The sequence below is a fragment of the Phyllostomus discolor genome, chromosome 9, assembly GCF_004126475.2.
Source record: "Phyllostomus discolor isolate MPI-MPIP mPhyDis1 chromosome 9, mPhyDis1.pri.v3, whole genome shotgun sequence".
NCBI classification, from domain to species: Eukaryota; Metazoa; Chordata; class Mammalia; order Chiroptera; family Phyllostomidae; genus Phyllostomus; species Phyllostomus discolor.
The window spans coordinates 3,112,863-3,132,015 of NC_040911.2; positions in this window are offsets into that span (position 1 = coordinate 3,112,863).

Genomic DNA, 19,153 nt, shown 5'->3' on the forward strand with positions numbered 1-19,153 from the left:
ACCGGGAATAATGGAGAAAGACTCCAAGTTCAGTGACTCGCAGCCCAAGCACCTCAGGGCACGCTCACTGTTACTGACCTCACTGTCCGGGTTCAAGGGCAACGACCAGACATTCGCTTAAGACCAGGACCGCGGGGTAATCAGACATGGGCCGAACACGTGAGGGGCGTGATTCTGAATGTTTAAGCCTGCCCCGAGCCAAGGAAGAGTGACGTCACTCACAGAGAGAGAAACAGGTGTGGGGCGGAGAGACAGATGAAGTTCAGTTAACATGAAATTGGCCAGACGCAGTAAGAGCAGAAATGCCGAGAACCCCTGCCCCGCCCCGTTGTTCAGTGGAAACCAGGGTGTGCAGGGAGGATTAGCACGCAGGGGCGTGGCAAGTGGATGAAGGCGTGGGCATGCGCCGTGGCAGGCCCGTGAAGGCTCGCTGGAGAGTGCCGGCTGGGGGACACTCCGAGTGTCATTCACAATAGCCGTGGTTTGGAAGCAACCTAGGGGCCCATGGACAGATGGGTGATGTGGTATACCCATGCAGTGGAATATCGCCCAGCTTTTTGGAAAGGGCATTCTGCCATTCGCGACCACATATGGATGAGCCCCGAGGACACGAGGCTAACGTGAAATTAGCCAGACACGGAAAGGCAAACACTGTGTGGTCTCCGTTATATGAGGAATCAAAAAATAAAAAGAGTCTAACTCACAGAAACAGAGAACAGAATGGTGGTCACCAAGAGCTGGGGGTGCAGGGGAAGTGGGGAGGTCAAAGGGCCCGCTCAGCTATATCATGGATAAGCCCTAGGGCTCTAATGCGCAGGGTGGTGACTCTAATTAACAGCACTGGATTGTATACTGGAAACTTAGTAGCGTAAATCTTGTGTTCTCCTAGCGCGTGCACACACACACACACACACACATGCACGCACACACGCACACACAGGAAGGGAGCCGTTGAGGTGATGGATATGCTGATTAGTCTGACTGCCATCAACGACTGCAGCCCATATTTCGCTCAATACGCATTCCTTATTGAATGATAAATCTTGGTAATTTCTTTTGTTTCTTGAATAATATCCCGCACTTTCAGAATCCTCCTAGACTAGTGTTTTATATCCTCTGGGTTTATTAGGTCAATTAATTTACAACAATAATATGCTTTTTAAAATGACTTTCTCACGACCAGGGGAACTCTTGCTTGGTAAGTGCACAGCAGTGAACAGCAATCCATTAATATTCATAATTGTTTTCATTAAAACAGCATTTTATTCTGAATCTCAGATGTAATATGTGTTGCACTGCCCCTCAGTTTTACTAGCATAATGTTTGCTGCGTAAGCAAAGAATAGATAAAGCTTAATTTTAGGCACTCTAGATAACTTTAGAATATATTGAATAGGTCCAATTCTAATTGCTCTGTACAAGAGTATATGCACTTCAACAGAAAAGTCTGAGCCGGAGAATGCTGTATACTTGAGTCTAGAACAAAAGTGGCTCAGCGAGAATGGGTATAAAAGTATCTGGCCTCACTTAACACTAATGGTTTATTGGTGCTAAATTTTACACTGACCAGGGCTTAAAGTATCATCGATTCTTTATTGCCAGTTTGCTTCTCTGGCACTAAGGGTGTTTCATCTTCCAACAAGTGTCCTCTGTGTTGCAAAGAATTTATAGTTCAGAGCCAAATAAATGCCTTCTATTCTACCTTAAGAAAAATGTAGTTTCCTCACCTTTGCAAATCCATATCATAAATATTGTATACACACTCCTCATTACATTTTGCTGAGTCAGCTGAAAAACAATCCGTGCTAACCAAACATTTGGAATGTTTCGTTGATACTCTGTTCTTTGAAATGTTCGAACCCATCCTGAACAATGTAGACATAAGTAATTGAATTAGAAGTCTGCCCTACAGAAGGCTCCTAACAGAAGTCTTACCGGCAGACAGAGTAAACGTACCTAGAACTAAATTTAAGGGAGACGCTATTACATATTCTTCATACATTGTAAAATATTTAAAACAACTCGATCAATTTCAAGAATTGGCTTCCTGTCAACACTTGCATTATAATCTTCATGAATGCCTGTCAGTGTCCGGCGTGCCACATGACAGAATTCCACCAACCTGAGGATACTATGGAATGTAATTATCAATATTAATATAGTAGAGTTTTGACAAATGCCCAGAGAGTTGTGAAGTGGGTATTATGTTTAGAGATTTAGAGCATAAGACAGATTCACTTCATATTCTTGCTATTGTTTTTAAGACTATACTGTTTCCATAGTTACAGCATGAAGCTTGAAAATCCTCTTTTCTTTGTAATATGCTAAAGGATAACTGTATAATATTCTAATAGAGTGTAACATTCACTGACTCATGTAAACACAGTTTTTGTTTTACCATCAGACTCACTCCAGCAAACCTGAAGTTCTGAGCAGGAATGTTCAGTATTGGGTGTGAATAATAATGCTTACCTCTCTAGCGGCTCTTAGCAAAACAGACTGGAGAAAGAGCAGAGAAATAAAATACTTTGAGCTCCGTTGAGTTTGTTACATTATTCTAATTAGGCTGCTTCATTTCCATTCACGCTGCTCTAAGACACCATTTGTTTACCCAAACCGATGCGGGGGAAGATTAGAATACAATTCATCATTCCTGACACCCTGGGGAATTACAGTGACTTTGAAACTGTGACCATTTGATGGAAGACCTGTGAATAGCAGTCCTCTCCCCGTGGTACCACTCATATCTCAAACCACCGATTCTCTCTGTCACCATTAAGTCGCTTGTCTCCTCGGCCCTGACTCCCTGCACGGAGGAAGCAGGGGTGGCGGGGAAGGACCTGTGAGCTCCCGCGGCAAAGCGGTGGGCCTGGGTAAGACAGGAAGGAGAGGGCCCCTGCAGTGGGGGGTGGGGGGGTGGGGGGGTGGAGCTTTTCTAAATACAGTGCTGGTCCTCTGTTTCTTTTCATTGCTTCTTCAGTTGGAGGCAAAGATAAAAGAGAGCAAAAAGACTGCAGCCCCAAGGCTGATGGGATTGCTAAGGATGTGGTCTTGCAGGCTTGGATTTCCAGGGGGCACGAGCAGGTGAGCGCGCCCGCAGCCGCGGAGGGTTTTGCAGAGCAGCCGTATCACAGCCACCTCCGCACAGACCCTCTACTGCCCCTGCCGCCGGCCGTGGCCTCCCCGCGCCGGGGGCTGGGGCTGACCCGCAGGGCACCTGGGCGCTGGGCGTCCTGGGGCAGACTCCGCACCATTGTTCTTTAGTGAGCGGCAGTTTCAGCCTTTGTTCACTCCTTTTGCTCTCTTGAGGTGCCGTCATTTTGTCCTCAGATTAATACCAAATATCATCATCAATATCCCGTGGACATGCTACTTAACGAAAGTGTTCTGGTCATGGCATCGGCCGCATAAAGCCTTGGTTAGGTTTTCCAGTCAACTGCATTTCGTTAGAATCGTAGAATATGGGGTAGGTCCGCTTGTGTAGCGCATCCTAATCCAAGAGGTTCTGGTCGGGTCGAAATAAAGAACCTCTAAAAAGTGACGGAAAGCAATAGGACCAAATGCGCCTCTTCCCAAACTGAGTCCCCGTCTGGCTGACACAGCAAAGGCTCGGGCTCTGCTTTCGTGGGCAGTCAGGCGGACACGTGGGGCTCCAAGGGACTGACTGGGGTCCTGCAGCCACGTGGCTGCAGCTGGGACCGCCGGGCGCAGACCGGTGTTACCAGGTCATTCTCGTGGCACTGCCTTCAGAAAGCAAAGATGAAGGAAAAAAAAAAAACTGGCATGTAAGTCACATGACTTCTGAGTTTCATTTTCGGCAGTTCCAAACTGTAGGAGACCCAGATCCCACCGGGAGATGCACAGGACCCACACCCATGGATAGGCTCTCCCGTGGGGAATCAGGCCTGCAATGTGCCTAGGCTGCTTTGAGTCTTGCTGTTGCTAAAAAAACTCCCTCACCCTGAACTGAGGGCATTTACTGCAAAGTAACTTCCTAAAATCCAGGCTAAACCTTTCAAGGATGAGTGTAACCGGTTCAACCACTTTTCCCTTTTCATTTGCAAACATCCCTCTTCTGTGATGTGATTAGCGGCATGAGCTCCTTTGTTTTCTGTAAAAGGTAACCACCTAAAGCGAACCTGGGCAGAGTAAAGGAGGACCATCATGGAATGTGCCCAGAGAGAGAAGTAAAGGCCTGTCTTGGTGGAGGCCGAGGCTTTTTGCCCCCTGGAGAGCGAAGCCGCATCGCTTGCCCTTTTCCTCCGCTGGACTCGGCAGTCCGTGTGAGTGTGTCTCCCCCGTCCACGGTGTCTCGGTCCCCACGGGCTGGGGTTGCGAAAGAAAAGGTGCGCCCTTAGGAAAACGCCGTGAGCCAGGCCTGTATCTGTGCTGCTTCTCCAGGTCATGGTCACTGGTTGCGAGGGTGTTGACCACAGCGGCACAGGAACGGCACCCACGTGGGCAGCGTGCTTTCCGTACACACCGCATCGGAGACGGAACACCTGGAAACGAGGGGTGCTGCAGTCAGCGCCGACACCCCACGTTTGCGGCCACAGATTAACATTCATCAAGTGGCAGCAGGAAGCTTCATGCTCATAGAATCTTGGCGTTCAGGGTAGAGAGCTTCGCTGTTCAAACTGAAATGGGAAGGGTGGGAGTGTGCATTTTAGATTTGGAGGCAGCCTGCCGAATCGGGAGGCTTTCCAGGAAAAGGGTCACTCAGCTGTACCGAGGTCAGGGTCGGACCTCCGTCAAGGCGAGCACACGCGCCTGAGGAGTGTTGGCGCCTGGGCCTCCCCCGGTGCCTGCCTTTCCATTATTGCTGGTTCTTCTTCCACCGAAGGACTGTGTTTTGAGCCATTGTAGTAATGTGGTGCCAACTGCTGGGTCACAACAGTCGGAAGAGAGGTTCCATCATCGCTCACGACTGTCATACGCTGTCTTTTCTGTAAGCACAAGCTGAGATCGTCATGTGTGGCCTGAGGGATGTTATTTGGGATCAGCGACTGCAGGTACCGGAGAGGAAGCAGCGAGACCGTCAGAGGGAACGGCATGTTGCTGGGCAGGGCCAGCACACCCCCAGCCAACCCCGCAGGGGGACCCGGAGCAGGACCCGGAATGGCCCTGCCTCTGTCACCTGACTCTCCTTCTGTTGGCTGCGGGCTCCGCAGGTGCAGCAGCCAGGGAGGACCTGAGGCCAGCTCCGGAGGAGCTGACATCTGCGTGTTGTCAGCTAACAGCGTCCTCCTTTCCAACAGGACAGAAACCAGCATATTCAGCACATCAGTGGTTGTATGGCACGTCACCGAGGCCGTGTTTGTCTGCCCTAGTGCGTGGGGTTACTACTGCCCTCGTTCAAGGTCACCCTCCAGGACCCGTCCTCTTCCTACAGGGGCCAGCATGGCCAATGGTCGTTAAAGAGAAGTACCCGGGGGCCGGAGTCATTCAGGTCAGGGCGGTAGTTTCTCCGTGAAGGTTACTTGGCCCCTCCCATCGTCTTTGTCAGCCGCCTTGGTCTCTGCGGCGTGTTCCTGTTGCTTGTTTCCTTTCAGGACCCTTTAAAAATATAAAAAAAAATATTCTTCGGTCCTGGGCCCTATAAGAACAGGTCACCACCTGGATGTGACTGCTGGGCTGCAGTGTGCTCGTCCCTGAGTTGGATTCCAGAGGGTGGCCCTGAGTTCTGTCACCGCTGCCAGCCCAGTGCGCCCTTGCCATGTGTCGGCACCTTGGCCTGGGGTGGAGGGGCTGCTGCTTAGCCCCCCCCGCAGGAAGAGGGGTTTGCTACCTGGCTCCCGCGTGTTCCTGTCCCAACGGGGGACGCGATCATGCTTCGGATCTTCAGGTGATAACGTCACCGTGAACCCCGTGTCCAGTGGCCCTCCAGATACTTTGGCTTCGCCCTTTCTTCAGTGTTACGGAGTGAGCTCCGTCCTCCCAGAACTGCTGTGAGGAAATCCCAACCGTCAGCATCTCGACTGTAACCTTGTTTGCGAACGCAGCCGTTGCGGATGTGATTCCTTAGCACAGGGTCCCACCGCAAAGGGCGGGAGGCCGCCAGGACTGGTGCTCTTCCAGGAGAGATGAACGGAGCCGGCTCTGGATACACACACACACACACACACACACACGCAGGATGACCATCATGAGGAGGTGAAGGCAGAGGCTGGCCTTCGTCATTTGAGGGTCCTGTGGTCCCCGTTGCCATGATTGTGCCCAATTCTGTAACGACCTCCCTTTCCATTGAGCATGGCGGAAACAGTGGGCCACCGGCGAGCACTCAGAGGTCCTAGTGCTCCTGACACTCTTCCTTCCTCACGGTGACAGTTAGCAGTGTGTTCTTTGGGCTTCCTCGGGGAGTGTCGCCGTCTGCAGGTGTCCCGGCCACACACACGTGCCCACCCCAGCATGCTCTCTTCTTCCTGCACTTGCTGTGCGGCTCTGGCGTTTCAACCTCGCTCCGTGCTGGAGGTGCAGGGAGAGGAGGGAGGACGGTCCCCGGGGCTGGACAGAGGGTAACTAACTGGAAGTCAGCATGTACAGCTGCGCCCCGTCCGACCCATCGTCCAGCACGGAATTCGCCTGCTCAGCGTCCGTCCTGCCCCGCTGTGCCCAGGGACGAGGTCTCAGCTTGCATCCCTTAGGAAACAGAGCTTTCTTCATGGGAGAAAAATCCCTGCTCTGGAATCTGGTTGTCTCCCGGAACAATTTCCCCTAGCTTGCTTTTAAGTATTCTTAAGTGCCTCTGACAAGGGACACATCTTACAAATGTACCACCCAACTGCTCATGATCTTTTCATCACATCACTCTTAGAAACATAAAACAGAGGCTGGAGAAACGCACGGGGAGGCTCTCATCCGAAGCACGCACCGAGGTTCCCAGCGAGGTGAACAAGAGGAAACCAGCTACACCCCTCGAGGTGAAAGCTCAGAACGTTTCCACAAATCAGGGATAACGAGCATGTTCCGAGCGCCCCCCAAAATAAAGACGCAGTTAGGTGACACAGGAAAGAGCCTCACAATGTCTTTTTTACTTCTCATTCTCAGTGCCAGACTTCAAATGCTTTCAAGACAAGGAGGTAAAACTATATTCAACTGAAAATTTTATACCTCACAAAACTATGCGTTAAATAAAAGTTCAGTAGCAGACTTCCAGTTATCGGGGGGGGGGGGCTTCTGAGAACTTTTGCTTCCTTTTGCAGGCTTTTCTTAGATTACATGACAGTGTATTATAGCCAAACAGAGAATCAAGCCCCCAGAAGTGTTAGATCTGGTGTATGAATCTGATTACTTTTAGCTCTAAATAACTGAAAGCCAATAACAACTAATATAAGATAATAATGATAATAATAATAATAATAATGTGGTGATCTTTACTCCTCTGTGTCATAGTCCAGGGGCATAGCTGGCTGTAGCCTCGATGCCATCCACAGTCGATTCTTTCTGTCTTTTAGGTCAGGCTTCCCCTCGTCCACTCAAGTCTGTCTCCCTTCTGTCGACTGCAAGTGGATGCGACAGACCCAAACACAACATCTTCTTAGCCTCGTGTGCATGGGGCGGGGGGGGGGGGGGGGAAATAAACAATATTGCCAGGCCTGGCTGCTCTTCTTGGCCGAAACTAGTTCCTGGAGCAAGACCGGGATGTAAGGAGCTAGCTGGAGGAAGTGGTGCAAACTACTCAGGACCCAGCTCCTGTCACAGAAGTCTATCCCAAGAAAATCACATTATCTAGGGGAGGGATGGGTAATTCCCCCAGATATATCCGGGGCACAGTGATGGGGGCAGGGGTGAGCCTGGACACTCAGAGAGCAACGAATGCAAATGTGCATGGCATGTAAGGAACCAGGAGAGCTGATCCATTTGAAAACGAACGGGAGAATGAAAATCTCAGGATCCATAACCTGGAGGGCCGCGGGACCAGCCTGCAGCTGGGACAGAAGATTCCGGTTAGAGAAAGCTGGGGGGGGGTGGGGCAGGGTGGGGGATGGGAGGTAGTTCCGCTAGAACTCCTGCTGGACCAACAGTTTTTAGAAAGCATTTCATTATGGAGAGAAAAATAAGGAAATAAAGCCAGAACCTCCACTGAACATCAAAACTTCTAAGTGAAAGGAATGTAATCAGGGTACCCTCTTTGACCTGGCAGCGGACACCGTGTGATTACATTGCTGTAAACACTAAATACCCACTTTTATTTACGTACATGTGCTGTGCATCTCATCGAATGATGACGCCGGGTGGGATGAAAGGTGGCTGAATCTTTGGATCTCATAACAGAAAGTAAATGACTGTCTAACTTTGAGAACTCAAGACGTACCACTCTAAGTAACTTCAGCTTGTTATTCGGGCAGCTACAGCCATCCCTGTAGAGGGTCGGGAACCTGTAGCCTTGGAGGGGAAGGGGCAAAGAAACGAGAAGATGAGGTGTTTGTTTTCCATGAATAGTCTCTCGGGATTACTTTACTTTTACCCACATGTATGTATTCTTGGACAAAGCTAACTTTGTTTTTGAAAGGTAAGCTCAAGGCGACACTGTTGGCCCCATGTCAGCTTCAGTCCACACCATATTTCCGGTTAAGAATTATCGGGTTGTCAGTAATGAGTGAACTTCTGTTTTCCTTGGATCGGCTTTTCTGAACAAATGATGGCCAAGAAGTAATTTGGAAAGAAAACCATCCTTTTCCTTCTCGCATCCCACTAACGCTAAGTTCTGACCGTTGGGTTGGTATTCCCTCTGGTCCAAAGTTGGTGCAGTCCAGGTTGCAGTGTCGTGGGTCAGCAATCGGAGGGAGGAAAAGGAATGGGTGGGTGGGGGTCCTTCCACGGCTTCTTCTGTCATCTGGGAAATTAATAAATAAATGTCTTAGGATTCACCTTCCCACCCAATATTATAAGTTGCCTTTAGGTAAATAACAGTGACAGAGAAAGAAAATAGAGCAAAATTAGTTTATCTGCTCCCCTTCACTTTTCCACAGTTTAAATACATCTTAGATGGACAAATCCGACAACCTTGAAGGGGGAAATAGGGACGCATTACGTCACAAAAGGAGCACACAGCTCGAGAGTGACTGTGAAGCCACGGGAGAGGGAGGGAGCGCCTTGCAGCCTGCTCCCGCCCCACCTGTGTTCCTCCGGAACATACGTGCGTGAGTATTTTGAGCCTGCTCTGGTCTGGACTGGTGGGCTCCACCCCCTTCTCCTCCACCTGCTCCGTTTCTCCAGGCACCTGGTTCCTCCCCCAGAAAGCCTCTGGAGCACACAACCCGAGAGAACGGCTTGACTCAAAACAATAGCTCTGCATTTGAGAATTCTTGAAACTGATTCGGGCGAAGGGCGTGCCATGAGGGATGCTCTGGTGTCACTAGCTGCAGGTCACGCACGGGATGTTTCGTCTCTCTAACACCTAATCCTTTTCTCTGTGCGTGTCGTGCAGTACTTCTTCAGGGCACTTGTAGTCCTAAAGTGTCTTTTCATCGTGGAGGTTGGGTGTCAATACAGACAAATCTAAACACAATTTTAAGAGCTGTTTGCTCAGAGTGTAAATTTTAGTGTGTACTGGAGAAAACAAGTTGTGCATTTTGTTGAAAATAGGGTAACTTAAATGATAGCGGTCTAGGTTATTCACCTACTGAAAGTTCTGAAGGTCAAGTCAACGGCCCGATGACACCACCAACTAGTCTCCTTCGGTCTTGCCATCCCGCCACCTTCCGCGTGGCGGCACTGCCAGCCTTAGCGTGTCCCCCTGTGGTCAGGGCGGCTGTGGACCTGCCGCCTTACACCTCTCCAGGAAGTACGTCTTCATGAAGATTTATATGAAAGCACTTACAACGGCTGTGGGTTTGTCCTTAGGCTGATGCAATAAGAAAAAGAACGGATCACACTATCTTATTGTTCAATATTGGGTTTTCCTAAAAAAATAAATTTTTATTAATAACTGACTAAGACTAAAGAAGATGTTTTATCTCTTAAAATAAGCACATACTAGAACTTCTTTCTTATTTATCTAAGGGGCATTTTGGTTACTTTGATTTTCCAAAGTTACGTCTTCCTCATGAAATACTTCTAAATGGCAATTGTAGTCATTGATTATTTTAAAAGATGAACATCATCTCTCAGTTCTATATTTTATTGTCATGTCAATGCTTTTTATTTCTTTTACCATTGATTCATTCACCCAGTAAGACAGCTATTTAGTTAATTAAGTAAGCAATAACATAGTGGAGGGGCATCATGGTCTCATGTTTAAATACATGTATTTTGACAGAAAATCATCTGTGTTTGATTCCGCTCCTTGGGACATCATTTGATCTCACTGGGCCCAAGTTTTCCGTCTGAAAAAAGGGATAAAATGCACATGTCTCACAGGGTTATCAGTTTTATGTGAGTTCACGCATGTAAATTGCTTAGAAGACTCCATGTCTCCCAAAAAGTACTAAATAAATGTTAAATGGAAATAAAGAAATAAATATACACTACGGGAGGCAAAGACAGACCGTGTTTGTAAGTGCCACTGTGAACTGTTTTTGTCTGATTGAAAAGCACGGGCAGGAGAAGCGAAAACAGAGAGGTGAGCTGACATCACACACAGAGAACTCCTGTGCAGCGAAGGAAGCCGGTGACGGGGCAGAAAGACCAAGCCGTGGATCGGGAGAGAGCGGATGAAACCTGTGACTCTGATAAGGATGGGATGTCCAGACATACAAGGAACTCCTACGACTCAATAGCAGAAAACTTAAATAAATAAATAAATAAATAATCTGATTTAAAATGTGCAGAGAACTCGAATAGACATGTCTTCAAAGAAGACAAGCAAATGGCCAACAGATGTACAAACAAATGCTCGACGCCACTGGTCACCAGGGAAATGTAAACCCAACCCGGACGAGGTGCCGCACGCCCGTCGGGGTGGCCGTCGAGGGGGAACCAGGGCAGAGGATAACCGGTGCAGACGGAGGTGTGGAGGAACCGCAACCCTTACACACGGTCAGTGGGCATACGTCATTGCATAGCCTTTATGGAGAATGAACGGCGTGGGGTTTCTCAAAGATTCAACCAAAAATATGTTTAAAAGATGAACACTATTAAGAAAGCAACATGAAAATAAATAAATAAAAATGTCAAAATGACTGAACTCCCGAAGGATCCAACAGCCCCAGGTTTCAGCGTGTAGCTCCCCCCAAAACCGAGATCAAGCTCTTGAAGGAGCACCTGCTACACTCACCTGGTCCGTGAGGCATCCCCGCACCAGCCCTGGGGCTGAAGCAGACGTCACGCCCCTCAGGGGACGAAGGGACAAAGGAAATGTGGTTTGGGCATTCGAGGGAATACGAGCCGTTAAAGAGAAGTGAATCCCGCCATGTGACCTCCAGTTTCCCGAGGGATTTCTTTATGCGACATGAAATAAACCAGCCAGAGGGGAGCAAATGCCACATATGTCCACTTACAGGAGGAAGCGAAATCAGTCAGTCTCGCAGAAGCCGGTGGGATTGTGGTCGCCGGGGGCTGGGGAGGCGAGAGGTGGGATTGGGAAGGCGTTGGGCCATGGGTGTAGCGTCTCGATCACTCAAGATCAAGGCCAGAGAGACCCGCTCTGCAGCAACGTGCACTGCCCTGCACACTGAAAACTCAGTGAGGGGAGGTTTCACGTTACGCCTTCATTACCGTCATTAAGAAAGAGACAGGTCAATGAATTCAAACCCAGGAGAACTGGGTGTGCTCTGGGTGCTCCCTCCCATCAAGGAATGCAACAGTCGACCGATGACCTGCATTTTCCATTCCCAACTCCTCCTCCTGACGAGACGAACCCCGAAGTCTGGGCCATGTCCTGCTGTGCCTGACCTCCAACCTGACTGGGCAGCATTTCATTAGACAAAGTTACTTTGAATTGGGTTACCTCGGTTAGGACTCCTTTTCCGTGCAAACGACAACACATCAATGCCAGCTGACTTCTGCAAAAACTGGACTTACTGACTCATAAAATGGAAAAACCCAGGAATAGTACTTTAGGCACAGTTTGATCCAGAAGCTCACATTATGTGGGGTCATTTGCCTCTGTTCTCTCCTCTCCGCTGGCTTTCTCTCTGAGGCTCCCCACCCTCCCCCCGCACCCCTTCGTCTCCGGCAGCGCTCCCACGCTGAAAGTGTGCCCACTTCTCTCCCGGCGCGTCTGTGCTGTCTGTGATGCAGACACGTAGTCTGTTAGCGTCAACTGGGCATTCCTGAGTCGTCCAGCGGGTTCAGTAACACTCCACGGACCATTTGGCCGTATTGGTAAAGCCCTAAAGCAAACCTCCCCTCAGCTCCTGTTCCGTGCAGGTACCCGGATCAATGGACTCGACCTGGATTTTGGCAGAAACCGTGTCATCTTTTTTTCCTGTTGCTTCATTTGGTCACGTATTTACCCCTGACGGGTTATTTCGGCCTTAGAACTTGGAGTTCCATGTGGCTGACCTTGAGTCACTCTGTCATCCTGGAAGCAGAAGTGGAGCAATATAGTTTTATTTTTATATGATTTAAGCAATGTGCAGCCTTGTTAGACTTGAATCATCCCTCTAAACCCTGAGTTCCGTCTTGCGTTTCCCGTCTCCCAATTCTGCTCGCCGTGGTGGGCTTTAATTGTGCACTCGGTGTTCCGGAAACGCAAATCTCCCATTCGAGCACCTCGATCCATATGTATGTAGTTTTGCATCCTGAGCTGTGTGCCTGAAATAAAAGAATATGAGTCAAAGGTATAGACCGAGAATAAATGACAAAAAAGTCTCATTGCTAAGGGTAACAAGAATAATGTGTTCCATCTTTAGAATAATATATAGATTTTTTAAAGGAGAGGCAAGTCCCTTATTTCACAATGATGGATGGGGTGGTGCTTGAAAGTAAGCAATAGAAAGATAAAAATAAGGTATAGAAGTCCAAAAGATGAATATTCATTTTTCCGTATGTATCTATCATCTAGCTATAAGATCTATTTTAATGGATTGAATGTTTTTACTCTTTGGGGGGATCAACATTTAACTTTCGTCTCTAAAGTAGTCTTTATCACTGGTGTCGCTGCCTAGTTGCGCTGGCCTCGGTCGTACAAACCCCCGCCACCCCCCCCCGCGGGGCCCGAGAAGCACTGTTTGAGCTCAGTGCCCGGGATCACCGTGAGTCAGTCTGACCTTCGTTCACGCCCTGGGTCCTCTGCTCTGTGCTCATCCCGCACAGAACCCTCTTGGAAAGGAAAACAAAGCCTGGAAGAGAGGAGGCTTTCTGTGAGAGCTATGGCCTTCCCCGGAGGACCCTGTCATGTCAAAACTGATTTGGGAGAAACTCCCAAACCAAGCAAACAGAACAAGATAAATGTCTCCTCACCACGGTAACTGTCACGACCGCACATGTGCACAGATAATATACTGGGCGTGCACTTGACTGCACCTCCTGGGTCCTCTGGGGTGGCTGTCGAAGGAATATTTTCTCATTTTTAGAGTAGCTCTGTGAGCGCCATGAGAAAGGCCCCATTCGCATTCGGAAATAACTCTGAGAAGCCGACGGGGCCAGCTGCCCACTCAGCTGAGAGGCTGCGTCCCCGGGGCGCGCAGGCAGGGCTGGCTCCTCCTCCCCGCGTCCATCCATCTGTCCGGACTCTGTCTATCCCTCCAGCTCGCTCACTGGCTCAACGACAGGGAGACGGTTGTCATCTACGCTGAAGAAGGGATCGTAACTGATGATGGAGAACTCAGTCCCCTCCCTCCTTCGCTGACCTTAGACCAATGCTTGGGTCCGGGGTCAGCCTGGCCCAGTGGAGGAAGCCCAGGTAATGTTATGGGGGGCGGGGGCGGAATTATTAGCAGGACCTGGCTGGAGACCCCTGAGCAGGTGCCGGGCTGAGGACAAGATAGGAACGATCAGTAAGACGATGTTGACATGGGGGAACTTTCCTGTGACTTGGGATGGGATGATTTGACAAGAACATCCGAAGCAAGCACTAAAAATAAACTAATTATTGAGGTGCCTCCTCGAAGTCTCGAGAAAATAGCGGCTTACAGTGACTCACGCGGAGACGCTGCTGTGGGGGGCACGTGACAGCCGTGACACCCAGGCTCAGGTCCTGCTGAGGACCTCTCCTGTCTCCAGACAGAGACGGGACTCCCCCGCTGGGCCCGGTGGGGACGGGAACCAGTGACGAGGGAGCGGTCAGACCTGGGAGAGCAGGGGTCCTCCCGGGTGGCATCTGCCTCGGGGTGGGGGGTGCAGCGGCGGGGCCAGGGGGTTGCTCCTCTCCAGGAGGTATGAGGAGACTCTCCCGCTAGCCGCAAGGGGTGAGGGCCATCTGAGGGTTCCGTCAGCCCAGCCCTTGGGGTCTCTCCGCCCAGGTCTCTGGGTCCTGCTGGGCCTTCCCTGCGCAGCCCGACGTCAGTGCAGAGACAGAAGGACGGCGGCATATCCCAGGGCACCCTGCGCTGACTCTCTTCTCTCCCAGCTTTTCCCGGGCACGCCTTGGTGGCTGGGGCTTCATAACAATCTGGGGCATTGTGGGCCCACTTCTCCCCACCTGCGGAGTACTTGCTGCCCCGGGGCCGGTGCGCAGTGAGGATCCAGACCCCCGCCACCCTGGGGACTACATCCTGGGAGCACTGGGACCGGCTGCTGGTTTCCTTTGCCTTCCCTCAGAAAACAAAACGAAACGACCCCTAGGATGAGAATCTGACGCTAGGGAGTTATTGGATAGGTCTTTCCAGAAAATGCTGCTGGGGCGCTGGGAACTGAGACTAGGAAGGAAAGGCAGCCAGGCAGGGAAGTGTGCTACCCACAGGCCACCCATGTGGCGGGCGACTGGCCCTCAGCCCCGCTGGGAGGTCTGGGAGCCTGGGTGCGGCACCCACTTTGGAGGGACCGACTTCCGGAAGTCACAGCGGGAAGGTGACTTGCACTGTTGCGGGTGAGGGCCTGCTCGGAGCTGCCCGCCAGCTAGAGGAGGCCCCTGGAGGCACGGTGTGGGCGCTGGCCTCGGAGAGAAGGTGGGTACTCACTACCGAGGTCAGGCCCGAGGGCACACTGCCGGGACGCCAGCGCCGGAGCGTGCTGCATCTGCTTTGGGGACCAAATTTCTGGGAGCTTCATGACATGAGATGTGCACCTTTTCCTCTCCTGTAATTTTCTGCAACACCTTGCATAAAACGCGGATTCTCGTGTCCTGAGAAGATCTGGGATTCCCTCCGTTATTGTGTGATGGGGAAGGGGACAGTGGAGATGTCACCGCACTTCTTCTCATCTGACGTCCCCATCATGAAAACCAGAAGGTGGGGTCCGTAAGGACTGGTTGGTCCTGGGCACAGAGAGCTGAGGCAAATAAGGACTGAGTATGAGGGGCTGGGGTTGTGACCAGACTCATTCGTTATAAATAGCCCGGGGATAACGGAAATAAACCCTTTGATTTCCCAGAGAAATGTATGGGAACATTAACTACATATGTCAATTAGAAAACTAGTTTTGAGCCCTGGCTGGCATAGCTCAGTGGATTGAGCGCGGGCTGCAAACCAAAGTGTCACAGGTTCGATTCCCAGTCAGGGCACATGCCTGGGTTGCAGGCCATGGCTCCCAGCAACCGCACATTGATGTTTCTCTCTCTCTATCTCCCTCCCTTCCCTCTCTAAAAATAAATAAATAAAATATTTTTTAAAAAAAGAAAACTAATTTTGAGGCATTTTGTTAAACGCATTGATGACATTTCCCCTCGATTTTAAAAATATCATCGCAACCGTACTGGCGACACGGCTACTTGGCGAACATTCTGCTGCAATATCACTTCTTTCTGAAGCTCGCTGTTTGCGACTGGTCTTCCCTAAAACTGGGGTGGGGGGGGTGGGGGGAGTGGCTGCTTCATGTTCATCTTCTTGTGTTGCAAAAGGAAGTGAGAGCCTTTGGGACAGTTCCTTACACACGTCGAGTGTAAGGAAGAACTGACAAAGGAAGAAGAATTGAGAAATGACTTTGCTGTTTTTTAAAACGCAGTGCTGGCATTCAACATGTATGTCTGTGAGCTAAAGTGAGTTTGTCTCTTCAGAAGTATTTCATGAGTCAGATACAAGCCCTGTCCTGTCTTACCATTCAGGGTTGTTTACAAAGAGCAAACCTTGGTTTTTGTTACCTTCTAAATCATCCATAAACCTCCCAGCAAATCATAATAATGTTATAATATGCCCTAACAAGAGAAAGCAAGTGAAATTAGGTAATGGTATTAAGTTATTTAATTAAGGATACAAATCTAAATCTAACCCATAGGTGATATTCACGTGTCTGATTTAGCAATTCTAAGTTGTTTTATTTGTATTGATGAATGGATGTTTGGAAATAGAATATATAAATTCATCCTTCCGTTTAATTTATATTTTCCAAATATGGTGAAATCTGTTGTTCACCTGGGGCTAGAAACTTGTTTTCTCCCCAAAATGACAGTGAGTAAACATCGTGGCATGGTACTTAACACTCAGTATTTAGCACTCAGTACTTAGTACTCTTCACAGAGCAACCCCCTTTCTATCCCAGGATGCACCTTTATTGATATTCCTTTACGACAGTTTATAGAGTACTAGCTACTAGTTAGGCTGGTGGTTATAAAAATATCTTGATTTTTTTAGAAGCCATTGGCAATTAGATTTTAATCAGAAGCAAAATACAGTCTTTCTAAAAGCTCAGCATAGATTGGTGGATCCTGGAACCATTTTTACGCCCCTCCCATTTCCCCAAACAAGGCCAGACTACGCTGCTTCTGGGGCACAGACGTCGTTCAGTGACAAAGACGGCAGCCGTGGGTGCGTGAGTCCCAGTGGACACAGGTCCAAGAGAGAGGCTCTGGGGTGGCTCATGCCTGCGAGATGCTGATGTTCTTGGGAGAGCGAACGGAACGGCAGCGTCTCTGTCCTTCCCAGAAAACCGTGTTTTATTTCCCCACTCAGGTTCACAAGCTACTGCGTCTGGTTTGACGAGAGGACGTCAAAGATGTGAACTCTTCTGTGTCGGGAAGACATTCATTCCACTCTGTCCTAACACATGCACAGATTTCGGGAGGGAGATAAATGGCCCCACAAATGTCGCGGAGAGCCGGTGGCGTGTGACAGGGTTGCAGATCATTTTTAGAGCCATCCCAGTGTTTGCCAGCGAGTGATTTATGCGCACGTTTTTGGTAAACTAATACTGTGGCTTGTACATGGTCGAGTTCATAAAACACCAAACAGAGCTTCATGCCTCCCAACTGGATAAGTAAATTAAAACGTATTTAGAAATCTTCAAGAAATGAATGCAACGTAGAGTGCATCAGAAGCACTATTTTATTTCAGTCATTTTTTTGGTAGCACCCCCTCTTACAGCCACAGGAAAACGACCTGGAAGAAGAAGCCAGTTGTGCCGACAACATAATGAAAGAGCCCACGGGCACCTGGAACCGAATCACCTTCTTCAGCGATATGCATGTGCAGACAAAAACTACGCACCTTTGCACTGGGAGAACAGGCTCCACCAATTCTTTCTGAGACTTTGGAAATCCTCCTTACCCTTCACCGTCACGAGGTACACGCTTAAAGGAAACCAGCGTCCCTTTGACTGGGTTCAAGAACCCAGCTTTGGTGAGCACTCCCTGTTTCAGAGCTGGCCTGGGAGCGCTGTGGCAAAGCGCCTTCTCCTAGACGGTACCCTGAACTGACGTAAGCTGTTGGCTTACACACTCCCCCTTTCGAAATAACCAGGCCTTGAAATTGGACCGCGTGTGTGCCTGACCTTCCTTTGGACAAGCTGGACTTTTCCCGTATGTTGATTTTTCTCAGGAAGAAAATAAAATATGTGCCCTCAACCCCCCCGCCGCCCCCGGGAACTAGCAATACTCAGTAAGTGGTGGTTCCAACCCCAAACTTCGAAGGAGGCAGTTTGCAGGGAGAGCACGATGCGGCGGACGGTCCAAAGTGCGGGCGCGTGTCTGCGAGGGAACACGAGTGGGGCTTTCGGGGAGCAAGCCGCGGCACTAGCCTGGCAGGGCAGCCTCGGCGCCTGCGGGTTCCCGTCCCCTGGTGAGCGGCCGCAGTGCTTGAGAGTGACCCTGGGATGGGCGGGTGGGGTCTGCCCACTCGCAACCTCGGGCCTGAGCTTTGAGTGGCGGCACGACCTGCAAGCCGCAGGCACTGCCCAGGATTTGATCTTGGGATCTTGGCTTCCGAGGTCAGAGACGCAGTGTGTATGGGACTTGGATTCAACCGCAGGTCTGCCGGCCTCCCGGCCTCCCGGTTATGGGGGCATGAGGGCATGAGCAAAAGATGTGGACCCCTGCCCCTCTTTCTTTCCTCTGGGACTTCCTTTCTGGGGTTCCTGGATCCCCCCACCCCCTTCACGATTCAGGGGCCCCTTGTCTAGCGCAACTTCCTCCAGCCTGCAGCTCACTTGGTCAGATAACAACGCCTGTGTCCTTGGGACGCTGACCTGGCCACGGAGGAGGGGAAAGGTCAGACGCACTTGAATGGATGGATTTAGCGGACACCGAATTTCCATCCTATCGCCAAACTGCACTTGAGAAACGCAGTGATTTTCCTTAAGATAAATCTTAACGTCATCGCTGTTTCATGGAAAGATTTTATCATTTTCGTAAAGCTGTATTTGGGAGGTAAAAATAATTACCAAGCATTTCTAAAGATCTCAGCATTTCTCTACTGTCTTGCGGCGTCACTGGCCACTTTTCATGGACTCTGTGGCATCGATTCGCCCATCTGTCCGGGGGTCCCACGTCTTCGGCGCTTTTGCTTCTGTGCCGTTGGCGCATTTCTTCAACTCTTCGCCCCCGCCCCTCCGCCCTCACCCCGACCCCTGCGCTGCCCCGACCAGCGCACGGGATCGCACGACTCCGCGGGACCTCCCGCCTGTTTCCCGTCTGGCAAGTACGTACGTGGGCAGACACGCGCAGCGTCGGAGGCGCGGCTGCCGGCTCGCTGTGGGTCCCCCGCGCACCCCGGCGCTGCTCCGCAGCCTGTAGCTCCTCTCGCCGGCGCCGGGCCCTGGCGGAGCCGGCTCTGCGGGCGCCCGGCCTCCGTCCCGCTGCCGTTCTTTCGCTCCAGTGCTCCCTTCGCCCCTCTGGACATACCCGGCTTCCCTTAACCGGGTGAACACCCACACACACGCACACACTCACACACTCACAC